The sequence below is a fragment of the Bos indicus genome, chromosome 23 (genome assembly GCF_029378745.1).
Source record: "Bos indicus isolate NIAB-ARS_2022 breed Sahiwal x Tharparkar chromosome 23, NIAB-ARS_B.indTharparkar_mat_pri_1.0, whole genome shotgun sequence".
Lineage (NCBI taxonomy): Eukaryota > Metazoa > Chordata > Mammalia > Artiodactyla > Bovidae > Bos > Bos indicus.
Window position 1 is genome coordinate 49603678 of NC_091782.1, and position 15118 is coordinate 49618795.

At 47.6% G+C, this 15118-nt stretch overlaps 1 protein-coding gene across 3 annotated transcripts in view; it reads right to left on the minus strand.

Moving 5' to 3' along the window:
- The window catches only part of BMP6 (bone morphogenetic protein 6), a 161375-nt gene that overhangs the window by 81536 nt on the left and 64721 nt on the right, over window positions 1-15118 (minus strand). The gene's annotated exons all lie outside the window — the stretch shown is intronic.

The window sequence follows — 15118 nt, forward strand, 5'->3', positions numbered from 1 at the left end:
TGCACTGACTATAATTCTTTAATGAAGTGTTATTGGCAGTAATCCCACTCCTAGGCATATATCTGGAGAAAACTAATTCAAAAAGACTTAAGCACCAAATGTTCACAGCAGCACCGTTTACAACAGCCGGGACATGGAAGCAATGTCCTAAAGGTCCATCAACAGAGGACTGGATAAAGAAGATGTGGTACATACATACAGTGGAATACTACTCGGCCGTAAACAAAGAATGAAATCATGCCATTTGCAGCAACATGAAGGACCTAGAGATCGTCACAGTAAGTGAAGTGAAGTCAGAGAAAGAGGAACATCTGGTATCACTTATACGTGGAATCTACAGTATGATACAAGTGAACTTATTCACAAAACAAAAACAGACTCCCACACACAGTAAACAAACGGACGGTTATCAAAGGGAAGGACGTCCACGCGTGTGCTCCGTCGTGTCTGATTCTCTGTGACCACAGGGACTGCATGTACGCCCCCAGGTTGCTCTGTCCACGGGATTTCCCGGGCAAGAATCCTGGAGTGGGTTGCCATTTCCTGCTCCAGGGGATCTTCCTGACCCAGGGATCAAATCCGCATGTCTTGTATCTACTGCACTGGGAGACTTTACAACTGGTGCCACTTGGGAAACCCAAGGGGAAGCGGGGTGGGGGGTAAATTAGGAGTTGGGGGCTACGTGTACACACTACTTTATATAGAATGAACAATCCGCAGGGACCTTCTGTATAGCACGGGTAACTATACTCGGCATTTTGTGATAACCTATAAGGGAAAAGAATCTGAAAAACAGTAGTATATACTTAGGTACGTATGTATGTCCTCAATGTCTTATAATAACCTGTAGTGGAGAGGTATCTGAAAAATGTGTGTGTATGTGTGTGGCTGAAATGCTTTGCTGTTTACCTGAAATTAACACAGCCTTGTAAATCAACAATGTTTCAATACATTTTTTAAATGTGAAGTATTGTTGAATCAATTGGCTTGAAAAATAGTCATTCCAATAAATACTTCCACAATGCTCATAAACATGGAAGTAAAATGGTCAATAAAAGGAACCCCAGAATGGCTGAAAGTGAAAGTCGCTCAGTCGTGCCCGACTCTTTGTGACCCCATGGACTGTCCATGGAATTCTCCAGGCCAGAATACTGGAGTGGGTAGACTTTGCCTTCTCCAGGGGATCTCCCCCACCCAGGGATCGAACCCAGGTCTCCCACGTTGCAGGCAGATTCTTTACCAGCTGAGCCTCAAGAGAAGCCCTCAGAATCAGTAAATAAACATATAAACTCAGTCCCTAAGGGGAAACAAAATTCTTTGGGTAGTAGGAGAGCTACCACTGAAATCCTGGAGCTTCGTAAGAACAGAACCCAGAAGTGCCACCATCCAGATCTGGTTTAAGGCCCAGATTTCCAGAACTGTGGAGCGAGAGGGGAGGAACAAAGGAAGAGCAGCTTCAGGAGGTAAACGTTAGCAGATTCTGTGAGACAAAACGGCTCAAAGGCAAAAGCCAACATGTGGGCAACGTGTGCGTGCCAATATTTTATGGACATTAATGATTAACTGCAAAGTTTTCCACTGGAACTACTGGACCTCACGAGACAATTTTAAGTCTGCATGTAAGAGCTCTCTCCCTAAGAGTCCAAAGAATGTTCATATTTATCATCTCATTTGTCTCTGCTGCTTACTGTGAGGCAGGATCAGGATTGTCTCGTTTTACAGCCTTGACAGCAGATAAAGTCTAGTGCGCACGTGACGTGTGTGGAGGGGCTCACAAGAGGACAGAGCATGCCAGAGAGTAAGGAAGCTGCTTTTAGATAAAACCCATGTGCATGCGTGTGTGTGCGCGTACACACACACACACACACCCCTTCCTTTATCATGATAGCATTTGCCTCTTTGGGATAAGAGAAGACACACTGATAAAGATGATACGAACAAGACACAAACTCAAAAAGCATGGGTCCCTGAACCTCAATTCAGGACTTCATTCATTTGGCACGTTTCCTTTCTTGATGGCACCTGACCTACCGACGTCTGCATTTATCCATAAGCAATGGGTTTCCCCTAAACAAGTGGAAAAATGTTCCCTATCAAGTGAACAGGCTCAGCTGCTAGTGAAGGCGGGGATTAACATCAGAGCTTTCAAGGTTTAAAGATGCTCAGATTTTAAGCCCTGTAGACATTTCTTTTTTAAACAAACTAAAATACAGGGGGAATATAGGTTTTGGCTGGGGCTGTTGTCAACTCTGGGGGACTTCCCAGGTGGCACAGAGGTAAAGAATCTGCCTGCCAAGGCAAAAGATGCAGGTTCAATCCCTGGGTTGCAAAGATCCTCTGGAGAAGAATACTACAGTATCCTTGCCTCAGAAATCCCACGGACAGGAGAACCTGGTGGGCTGAAGTCCACGGGGTCACAAAGAGCTGGACATGACAGAGCACAGGGGAGCTGTCAACTCTAAATCAGGACTGTGTATTTACAAAGCTGAGCTGATTGACTGATATGCTTAACTAGCCCATTATCCGTTCCTCCGGATATTTCAAGTAACAGCCCTGCGCTTATCTGGTGTTGGCACTGTAAGAGACCTTTTCATTTTGGTCTCTCTTCCTTATTTATAGTGAAAATCTGAGGCCCATTGTGCAACTTGCACAATGACACTCAGTTGGCATCAAATAACCTTTCTCTGAAATAAAAATACATATATACTAATTTTTTTCTCTTCAATAACTCCAGTAGGCCTCCCCCAGGCTAACCCAATTTACTGGCAGTGTTCAGAATTCGACTTCATACACGAATATTGATTTAGCATCCAGCCCTGACCCCTGCTTTGACTGGCGGGGCTTCAGTGACCACTAAAAATCCACAATGTAAATAACCCTTGAAATGGATAATTGCAAACCGAGTGCAGTAATTTTAACAAATTAGCTTGGCACTCGGGCCCCCCAGATGAGGTTATCCTGTTGAATAAGTGGTTCTCTCCTCTCTGCCTCCTTTGGAGATGCTGCCAGATTCTACCATCTGAACCCAGGAATTCGCAGTAGCCAAAGATTTCATGCTCTGTGTTGGAAAGTTCGAGTAAGCTTGTTACTCTGAGGCTACTGACCAATTACAATCAGTCCGTGAGGTGGTGAGAGCGCATGAGTGAGGTCAAGAGGTAATAATTAAAGATGATGTAATGAGATGATCCAACCTCCCCCGGCTGCCAGAAGGCCCGGCGGTGACCACGCTCCTGCTCTTCCTGCATCACTCTGGCGTCTGGCCATGGAATCTGCGAAATAAAACCCCCTCTAATCCGAGCTGGGGTTTCTCTGGTTCCCGAGTCGAGGCTAGTCACTGTTAAGTCTGAATGTAAGAGGATTACTTTACGGGTCATCTTCCTCAGGCTACACGCAGCACAGGGATTGAGGATGATTTACAAACATTTCACATCAGCAGGTGTCTGGTTTGTCGGCCCCTGACCCCGAGTCCTGTGGGTGGAACAGGTCTGTGCACAAGTGTAGATGGGACAGCTGAGCCTCACCCTCAAGATGAACAGGCCTGATGAGATGCCGCTGTCTGGGACACAGACCTGGGAACACGTGGAACACAAGCAGCACACTAGTGCGGATGGATGCTGCGCCCAGCGGTGATCCAGCTATCTGATGAAACACCAGGAGGGAACTGGACTGGGTGGTGGCCGTCCGGCACCAGCTCTAAGAGCCTGCGTGACTGGGAACAGGCACTTGTCCTTCTATCTCAGGTCTGTGCCCGTAAGGCAAAGACGATGACCAAGATCACCTCTGCCACAGACTGAATGCTCTGTCTCCCCGCCTCCAAGTTCATACGTTGGCATTCTAACCCTGATTTGATGTGATGCTATTGGGAGTGGGGGCCTTTAGGAAGTGCTTAGGGCACAGAGGTGGAGCGCTCTTGAATAGAATCAGTGCCCTTTGGAGAGACTCCAGAGAGCGTCTGTGCTCCTTGCATCACATGTGTGTTGCGTGTGTGTGTCAGTCGTTCAGTCATATGCAACTCCTTGTGACCCCACAGACTGTAGCCTGCCAGGCTCCTCTGTCCATGGGATTCTCCAGGCAAGAACACTGGAGTGGGTTGCAATGCCCTTCTCCAGAGGATCTTCCCAACCCAGGGATCGAACGTGGGTTTCCCACATTGCAGGCAGATTCTTTACCATCTGAGCCACCACAGGACCCAGGACACAGGGCAAGCTGTGCCCATGCCTGGTGAGGAAGCAGATGCTCACAAACACCAGACCTGTCATTGCCTCGATCTGAGACTTCCCAGCCTCGAGGACTCTGGGGAACAAGTGTCTGCTGTTGACAAGCCATCCAGTCTATGATATTCCGTTCTAGCCACCCTGACAACTAAGATGGTCTCTGTGGTTCCTGCTAAGCCCAGGGTCCTCAGCTCTCTGGTCTTGCATCCAGTTTGAAACATATGACTCATGGCAAGAAGCTTATCTGGCCTACAAGTAGCCCTTGGCCCTTAGTAACTTATTGACCAGAGACATATTAACACATCTTTTGTTACCTGAACATTGTGGACTGGAAACATTTCAATATTCACTTACAAAACAGATCACCGGCCACAGGCATTTGTTTCTGCAAACCACCCCCTGGGTCAATAATGTGTTAAAATATAAGAAGGCTGATGGACTCCACAGAGATAAAGGGACTCCATCCATTTATGTCCGTATATCAAATACAGGGCGACTGTCGTATTAAATCCCAGACTTGGTCTCCTTAGTGCTTCACTCACCCGAGCAAGTCAGCTGATTAAGAAACCAAGATTACATAACGAGAGAGCTTCTAGAGGCATATTTAGCTTGAGGGAAAGGATGACAGAAGCATGAGGCTCATATCACAACTGCAGGTAGAAGTCGCCCCACCCAAGGAGAAGGACGGACTGACACGTCTGATCTCTTTAACTGCTAGTTTCCGCACTTCTCTCAAAACACCATAATGGAAGAAATTATCATAGAAAAGTTCACTTAGTAAAAAAGAAATACGCGTGAAACAAAAAAAGTCGAATGTGTAAAATCATTTCTCTTTCACCTTGGGGCCCTCAAAAGCTTGCGTCAATCCGCTGTTCTGCTGCTGTTAGTAATAAAGCTGAACTCTGAGAGATGAACCAAGTGATCTCTTGGCCCACGGAACTTACTACTCATGCAGTTTGTTCTCCAGGCAAGAGATTTACAGACCCAGCGAGAAAAATAAATCAAAGGCACGCCTGTGAATAATGTCCAACGAGAACAGTGGTGTGATGACATGTCGCCATTTGAAGTTTGATGGCTTACTGCCCCCTCTCAACACCCACTCTTGTGTCTCACCTAGAACACAATTTCACATTGGAATAATTTATAAGCATCAATTTGCCAAGGTCGATTGCTAACCTTCACTTTTCACGTGATGAATTTGTAGGTGCTTATTAGGATTAAAATACATCACCTCTCAGAATATTAGTTCTTTGGCTGTAGATGCCAAGGAAAGTTGAAGCAACTATACACTTCATTGCTTAGGGTTTGTAACAGCCCGTGTTTTGTGTGGTGGATGGAAGGGTGGGGGGGGCTGCCTTGCTAGATTTATTTTGGAGCCTGAGGACTTAGGGGCACATGAAATAGAGCACACGCTTAAAAATAAGCACCACCTGAAATTTCCAGTGTGTCATCTCCACAAAGAGTCTGATGATGTATACTTGCTGTAGTTACTGCAAAGTTTCCTACTGCTTTACCAAATTCTCATTATTGCATTTGTCAGGCTGTGATGAAACACACCACAAACACTCAGTACTTTAAGGAGACACTGAAGTCCAGACTCTTATAAGTTAAATCGAAAAATAAAAATAAATACCAACCCACAGGACCAAAAGCACAAGCCAGGGTTCTGCATGTGCACCTCAGACTGTGCGAATATCTGAGAAAGAAAACCAATTATCCAGGAAGATTCGGATAGCTATGGCTTGAGAATCAGAAGCCTTCATGAACAAAATTTAAAGGCTGGATTCAACTGTGAATCCAGCAACTTTTGTTAAAAAACAGCCTGCCATTAATTTCTTTACGGAGTAAATACTGCATGAAATAGAACTAAAATTCCACTATGTATTGAGTATACTAAAAGTAACGCAGGGGGAAAAAAAATGACATTGTTTTATAAGTATGACATTTTCTGGCAAAATAGAAACTTCTTGCTATGATTTCCAGGCCTCATAAAAGACATTTGACACATACGGATAATTTTATCTTTTTCTAAACAGATTGTCCATAATATTAATATAATGGAAAAGAACTGAGGAGAGATTAGCTAAGACATTCTGGCGTCAAGACAAAGCCCAGACAAAGCTCATATTGCTACACACGAGGAAGGGGGAGAGGTCCATTAACACGCCTTCATACGACGTGGGGAACCAGGTGAAAGTAACGTACTGTTTTTCCACCGAGGCAGGAGGACCTCGCCTGCAACAGAAGCCAGGCCTCCCCAGCTGTGACGGCTGCGGTCTGGCTCCATCCCTCCCTCTGGTCACGGGTGAGATGCCCCTGGCAACCCTGATGGCCCTCCCTGTCTTCTTTCAAGACCTCTCTATAGGGTGTGATGTTACTGACCCCACCCGCCGCCGCCCTCCTCCCTGATGCTTTCTTATTTTTGGCTGCCCTGGGTCTCCTCTGCCACTCAGGCTTTTCTCCAGCTGCAGGGAACAGGGGCTACTCTTGAGTTGTGTTGCCTGGGCGTCTCATTGCGGGGGCTTCTCTTGCTGTGGAGTTCGGGCTCTAGGGCACGCAGGCTTCCATAGTTGTGGCTCCTGGGCTCCAGAGCACAGGCTCAACAGTTGGAGCCCAGGGCCTTAGTGGCTCCAAGGGATGTGAGATCTTCCTGGAGCAGGGATCAAACACACGTCCCCTGCATTAGCAGGCAGACTCTTATCCCCTGAATGCTTTCAGATGTCATGCGTTTCCGATTTTGTTCAGCCTCCTTCCCAGGGTTGTCCTCTCCCACTTGCATCTTCCCTGGGAACCACTTCATCTTCACCCTGGGGACTCTCCCTGGACAACTGGGTCCACCCCACAGTTAACCATAGCTCCACGCAGTAGGCTCCAAATCCTACACTTCAAGTCTTGACCTGTGTGAATTACAGATTTGATTCCAACTGCCTGCTTAACATTCCCCATGGGGACCTCCAACTCAGCGCATGTCCAAATGAACTCATCTTTTTTCCTCCCAAACCCACTTGTTTCTCCTTATGAGGGTTAATTGTATGGGCCACCTTGACCAGTCATGGAATGCCCAGATAAGACACTCCTCCTGGGTGTATCTGCTAGCATTTCTGGATAAGACAAACATTTGAATTGGTAGAATGAGCCCAGGAGATGGTCCTTCCAATGAGGATGGGCATCGTCTAATCTGCTGAGGGTCTGAGCAGAGGAGCATGTGGAGGAAGGCGGATCCTGCCCCTCTTCTCCTGTATCGTTGCTTCAGTTGAGACATCTCATCTTCTCCTGCCCTTGAATGGGATTTGTTCCACTGACTCCTGGTTCTCAGGCCTTTGGATTCAAGACTGAATCACACCTGTAGCTTCCTGGGTTTTCAGCTCGTAGACCCCAGGACTTTTCCATCTCACACACATATGAGCCTATTCCTCATAACAAATATCTCAGTCAGTTCAGTTGCTCAGTGATGTCCAACTCTTTGCAACCCCATGGACTGCAGCATGCCAGGCCTCCCTGTCCATCACCAACTCCTGGAGTTTACCCAAACTCATGTCCATTGAGTCTGTGATGCCATCCAACCATCTCATTCTCTGTCGTCCCCTTCTCCTTCTGCCTTGAATCTTTCCCAGCATCAGGGTCTTTTCCAATGAGTCAACTCTTCACATGAGGTGGCCAAGGCATTGGAGTTTCAGCTTCAGCATCAGTCCTTCCAATGAATATTCAGGATTGATTTCCTTTAGGATGGACTGGTTGGATCTCCTTTCACTCCAAGGGACTCTCAAGAGTCTTCTCCAACACCACAGTTCAAAAGCATCAATTCTTCAGCACTCAGCTTTCTTTATAGTCCAACTCTCACATCCATACATGACCACTGGAAAAACCATAGCTTTGACTAGATGGACCTTTGTTGGCAAAGTAATGTCTCTGCTTTTTATATACAAATGCATAATATATTGAAGTCTTCAGTAAAGAACCTGCCTGCCAACACAGGAGATGAAGGTTTGACCCCTGGGTCCAGAAGACTCCCTGGAGGAGGGCATGGCAACCCACTCCGGTATTCTTGCCTGGAGAATCCCATGGACAGAGAAGTCTGGCAGCCTATAGTCCATGGGGTTGCAAAGAGTTGGACATGACTAAAGTGACCTAACACACACACACATAATATACTGATGTATAATTTTAACATGTAAACATATAACATGTGAACTTATATAAATATATAGACCCAGGATATATTCTACCAGTTCTGTTTCTCTGGAGAACGCTGACCATCACAAGCTCAGCCTCTACCTCATTTTAGAGGCATCACCTCCACCCACACACCCGAGGCAGGCGTCTGGCATCATGTCCAACACCCGCCTCCCTCCCCGCCCTTTCCCCTTTCCGATCAGTGCTCATCGCGCCAGTGTGGCTTCCCTGGTGTCCTCAGAACTCGTCTCCTGCTCTCCGCCTGCAATGTCACTACCCCTGCCCCCATCTCATCTCTGTGCTTCCTAAGGTCATCCTATGCCATGAAGCCTCTATCCCTGCCACACAGCAGTGCGCCTGGTCACGTCAGTCCTGATTAAACTCCTTCGATGGCTCATCACCGCCTCCAGGGCTGGATCAAGGCAGCTTCATGACAAACTGGCCCTCTGGGGGCAGGACCCTGCCTCCCCGTACCCCCTGGAGAGCAGGTTATCTTACACCCCGCAGTCTTACTATTCCACCCCGTCACCAGCCAGCACATCCTCCAGATGGCCTTCCCGGGCCAGCTCCTCCTTCCTTAGGACCCGACTCTGCCCTCAGGCTTATCTGATCAGTTGAAGGCCTTGAGAGCAGACACAGGTTTCCTAGGTGATAAGAAACTCTGCCTCAAGACCACCGAAGCAACTCCCACCTGAGAGTGCAACCTGTCGGCCGCTCTGCAGACTTGGAACTTTCAGCTCCCACCAGTGGGTGAGGCATCACACAGGGAAAGTCATTAACATCCGTCCGTCCATCTGTCCTCTTGGTCCTGCTTCTCTGACCGACAGAGGAGCCTAACCTGTCCTTGGGAGGTCAAGGAAGTCTGCCAGGGGACTGACTTTTAAATGAGAAGCAGGGACTTCGCTGGATGTCCAGTGGGCAGGACTCTGCTCCCAATGCAGGGGGCCCAGGCTCCATCCCTGATCAGGGAATTAGGTCCCACAAGCCGCAACTAGGAGCTTGCATGCTGCAACTAAAGGTCCCACAACTGAGACCCCGGCACAGCCAAACAAATATTTTTAAAAGAAAAATAAGTTGCCACTGAAAAAGTACACACACTTTACAAAATGGGATGGAGGGTCGGGAAGGATAAAAAGTGGACAGACATGAAATAGACTAAGAAGGTAAAACCGATAGGACCTGGCAACTGAAATGGGCAGGAGCAGGGTGAGAGAAGGCAAAGAGTTAAGGTAATGCCCCTCTTTGCTGGTAGAGGAAGCTGAGTGTCTGGCGACGTCCTTCACTGGACAGGGAACTCAGGAGTGGCAGGCCTGGGGGACAGAATGAAGTAAGTTCCTACATGTTGACTTTGAGGGCTCTGGGACTTTGGAGGGGTGATGTTCAGGCAATCAGGAGGGTCTGGGGAGAAAGAGAGAGAGAGAATTCTGGGTCAGGAATATAGACTTGACATGGGCTCGGGACACTCAAAGCCCCAGGAGAAGGTGAGGCTGCCATGGAGAGCAAGAAGGACGTGGAGAAGGATACGGAGGGCTGAGAGCAGAGCCCAGGGAACTCAAATCACGGAAGAGGGCTGGAAAGACAACAGAGGGGACGGGGGGCCAGGAAGGCAGAGGGCAGACTGCGACTGGACATCACAGAGCCAGGGGAAGACCACGCTTGCCACGGGAGACACATCACAGCAGCGCAGGCACCGTGGAGCAGGCTCACCAGGCTGGCAGGAGCCACCGAGAACACGCAGCGGTGATGGGTCTGCTGGGAATCCTTCAGAGTCCTGCAGAGCAGCTGAGGCCAGTGAAGTGAAAACTGTGGAACAAGGTGCTCATCTATTCATGCCATGCTCTGCTAAGTCACTTCAGTCGTGTCCAACTCTGTGCAACCCCATAGACGGCAGCCCACCGGGCTCCCCCGTCCCTGGGATTCTCCAGGCAAGAACACTGGAGTGGGTTGCCATTTCCTTCTCCAATGTATGAAAGTGAAAAGTGAAAGTGAAGTCGCTCAGTCGTGTCCGACTCCCAGCGACCCCATGGACTGCAGCCCACCAGGCTCCTCCGACCATGGGACTGTCCAGGCAAGAGTACTGGAGTGGGGTGCCATTGCCTTCTCCCTATTCACACTGGGAAACTAAAAATAAAAATCTGAGTAAAGAGAAAATAAAAATTTGCCACCTCACGTGCAAAGAATGCAGCCCGCATCCTTCTGGGGGAAAGACAGACAGGGCTTCCCTGGTGGCTCAGATGGTAAAGAATCCACCTGCAATGCGAGAGATCCAGGTTCGATCCCTGGGTCGGGAAGATCCCCTGGTGAAGGGAATGGCTACCCACTCTAGTATTCTTGCCTGGAGAATCCCATGGATAGAGGAACCTGTCGGGCTACACTACATGGAGTCGAAAAGAGTTAGACTAACACACAGGAGAGTCAGCAGAGGGAGGGGATGCGGTGGTGGGGGGGGTGGGGGCAGGCAGGAGGAGGTGGTGCTGGCCCCGGGGGAGGTGGGGAGGCCTTCTGGGAAGGTGGGGCCCATGAGAGCATGTTTGAAAGTTCAGGGAAGGAGCCTGCAGAAAGGGCGGATTAGAACCTGCGGAGGGGAGTGAAGACGAGTGGGTTGGAGGAGACTGAAGGGCTGGCGATGGTCAACAGAAGGCATCCGAGTTCTTCCCTATGACGGGAGGCAAAGAGGAAGAGGAGCTCCTCAGAGACGATCAGAGATGCGTCGGCAGAAAACCCGCAGAAAGAGGAGTTTGGAGAAGCAGCAGCATCTTACAGATGCTGAGAGGGGAACTGGGGGGCTTTTCTCTGTTTTGACTACAAAGGCCTGAAAGACCACGGTGAACACTGACAAACTCTGCCAACACCATCCACTTGATACTCACTACTGGAGGCTAGGAAATTTCTCCATATATTGAGGGGGCAGGAGGGAGGAGACCACGTGACAGCCGTGCACACAAAGTCCCAAGCCAGCATTCCAGCTCGTGGGCCAGGTTCAGAAACCTGGCTGAGGGAGGCAACTGGGAAAAATACAAGCACCCTCTGGAACCCAACACATCGCCCAGTGGATGGGACAAAGCGGGTGATCCCGAGTGAAGACCTGATGGACACTGAACGCTGGCAATGCTGAGCAAGCAGGAGACACGGTCCAGCCAGCAGCCCACACCCCGGGCCAGTTGGAGGGGGTAACAGCAGCGGCCCCCACGTCCAGCAGCTACTGCACACCGGCCAGGCTCAGCACAGACCCTAAAGAACCTCCTGCATCTTGAAAAGATACGAGGGTCACTGTTTAAAAGCCAGCCAGGGAGAGTCTCAGAAGAAATGCTACAAGCTGGGAAATGATGACTGGGAAACAACTTCCTTCCAGAAGGGAAGCTGTCAAGACACTTTGGAAATGGGTGTTGAAGAGCAAGTCACTGATGCCCATGACCCTCAGAGCCTCTGTCCATCCGTCCGTCCGTCCCCCCTCTAACACCATCCCCATGTTTTCCGTTTGAGGTGCATGTGAACTGCAGTCTCCCGTGTTCCACTCACCTTCGCATTTCACTACCTACTTCTAAACTTCCATCTACTGTTCAGTTAACTGTACTTCTCAGAGTATTTTTGGAGGCCCTTCTCCTTGACCTTTCTACGTAGATGGCTGCTAAGAGTCATGGGCTCTGAATCAGTCATCTCCCAACGAGGGTCCACAAATCCCTGGGGGGCGGGGGGTGACAAAGACTTCCTGGAAGGACATGAACACAGATGGATTTTAAAAGTAATGACCTTTCCAGAATCTCAGTTGCCTTATGAATTGTTTCCTAAGCCTGATTGGACCGAGACTATAGCTGGTTCTCTTCTGCTGCCTCCACTTCCTTCTCTCCCTTCCAGAATCTTAAAGCACATTGACGGGGAAAGCATCCGGGGTGCCAAATAAAAAGAGTAATTCAAGCATGCATTCCCAAGGGAGAGCCCTGGACAGAAAAGTATAGAAAACTTCGCTTTAAAACAAACAGAGATGATATAGTAAGGGTGGAGATGTATTATTTCCATCAGATGACAAATCCACTGCAAAGCCCTTGCCTTTCCCAGCTATATATTTTAGAGTTCAAATTCAGAAGTCAGATGGTTGTTTGGAGGTACATGTTGACATGTTTATTTACACTGAAAAAAACACAGTGACTACACTTCTGATTGGCCTGCTTTGTTCTATAATGACCGGCTTTGCCACTGTTTTTTTATATTGGTGGGCAGTTTTCAAATATGCAAGTCCAGAACTTCCACATTTTGATGAAAATACATTTAAATCATACACTGTAACAAAAGACCTTTAAAACTGTTTGTGTGAATAGGGGCTTTCATTGCTGGCTGGAAAAGGTATGAAGGGGGTTCCTGGTTTCTTTGCATAAGCACAGACAGCAGCGCTAAGCCCCTGTCCATTCGGTGCCGTATACAACCTGTATATGTACACACAATAGTAGACGCTGCGTCCCTTGAAGTCACTCTTAGTATACAGAGGGTTTGAAAGATCCCCAGTACTTTATATATTATTAATACATACAAATGACGACTCTTCTTTCTCTAGCACTTCCAAGCCTCTCTGTCCAAGAACACTTGAAGATCTAAATTCAATTGATTGAGCTCCATCAAAACGCTTCTGAGGACTCCAGCCTCCTTCATGGATGTAAGAAATTTATTTTCCAAGACACACAGATGACCAATAGGCCCATGAAAAGATGTTCATCATAGCTAATCATTCAGTTCAGTCGCTCAGTCGTGTCCAACTCTTTGCAACCCCATGGACTGCAGCACACCAGGCCTTCCTGTCCATCACCAACTCCCAGAGTTTACTCAAACTGATGTCCATTGAGTTGCTGATGCCAACTAATCATTAGAGAAATGCAAATCAAAACATTGAGGTACCACGCCAGTCAGAATGGCCATCATCAAAAAGTCTACAAACACTAAACACTGGAGAGGGTGTGAAGACAAAGGAACCTTCCGACACTATTGGCAGGAATGTAAACCGATGAGGCCACTGTGGAGAACAGTATGGAAGTTCCTCAGAAAACTAAGAGAGAGCTAGAATATGATCCAGCAATCCCACTTTAGGGCATAAGGGAAGCAAAACTATAATTTGAAAACATACATGCACACAAATGTTCACAGCAGCACCGTTAACAACAGCCAAGACACGGAAGCAACCTGAATGTCCACTGACAGATGAATGGATAAAGATGTGGTGTGTACACACACACACACACACGGAATACTACTCAGCCATAAAAAGAAGGAAATAATGCCATTTGCAGCAACATAGACAGACCTAGAGATTATCATCCTAAGTGAAGTGAAGTCAGACAAAGTCAAATATATGATATCACTTATACATGGACCTAAAATATGACAAATGGACATACCTATGAAACAAAAGCAGACTCACAGACATGCAGAACAGACTTATGGTTGCCAAGGGGGAGGGTTTGGGAGGGAGGATGGAAGGATTAGGGGTTTGGGATGAGCTGATACAAACTATTATATATAAGATGGATGAACAAGATCCTACTGCATGACACAGGGAACTATGCTCAGTATCCTATGATAAACTATGGCCTAAGCAGCGCCAGTGATAAAGAACCTGCCTACCAATGCAGGAGACATAACAGACAACGGTTCGACCCCTGGGTTGGGAAAATTCCCTGGAGGCGGCCATGGCAACCCACTTCAATATTCTTACCTGGAGGATCCAAAGGACAGAGAAGCCTGATAGGTTACAGCACACAGGGTCGCAAAGGGACTCAGCATGCATGCATGCACAATAAACCATGATGGAAAAGAATATGAAAAAGAATAGACACATGTATAACTGAGTATGCTGTACAGTAGAAATTAACACAACATTGGAAATCAACCACACTTCAATAAAAAATTTTTTAATAAAGGAAACGTCCTCTAGACTTGGGCAAGGACTTCCCATAACACGAGGGACTGGCCACTCTTGTAGCTAAATATTAATCCTCGGTTTCTCTTCTTTCTAACAGGTCACATTTATCACATTTATCACATGTGGTGTGAAGGAAGCTACACTTGAAACAGGCATCCAGCTTGACATAATTTTATCAAAATGGCTTTTGATTTTAAAGAAGAATCGGCATAGTGTAGTCAGCAATCCAGAAGGTGGGCAAAACCTGCCAAATACACATGTGAGCCCACCACGCAGTAAAAAGGAAGGACTCTAGAAGGGAAATGCCAGGATCCCGTGATTTATGGGATTCCGGGTAAGCACTCTCGTTATTACCATAATGAAAGTAATAAACATTCCATAGGAGTTAAGAAATACAAATTCCAGAAAAGTTCGACCAGTGTCGAATAGTTACTAAATTGAGAGTCTTCATTCCAACCCAACACACAAATATGCCAGAGTCAAATGTGGCCTTGACCCTTTCAGACAGAGCAAAGAGTGGCCAAACAGCCCGCCACGCTGAGCTAGCAGCCCCTTGCCTTGCTAACAGGGTTTCAAAGAAACAGCTCCCCAGCTCCGAGGGAGTGAGGAGTCTAGCAGATCCCTCCTAGAGCTTTTTCGCAGCCTGCAACAATTCATCTGTCAAAAGAGCACATGAATGGGAAAAATCCACCGGCCGAGCCAAGGGCTGTGTTGCAAGTGTCTCAGATTTTTGAGAGCTGGCCAAACACGCTTTTATGGATTGTTTTCACTCTCTTGGCTTTGCAGCCCCTCATCTCGAAATCCTTGATAACTATTTTAGAGG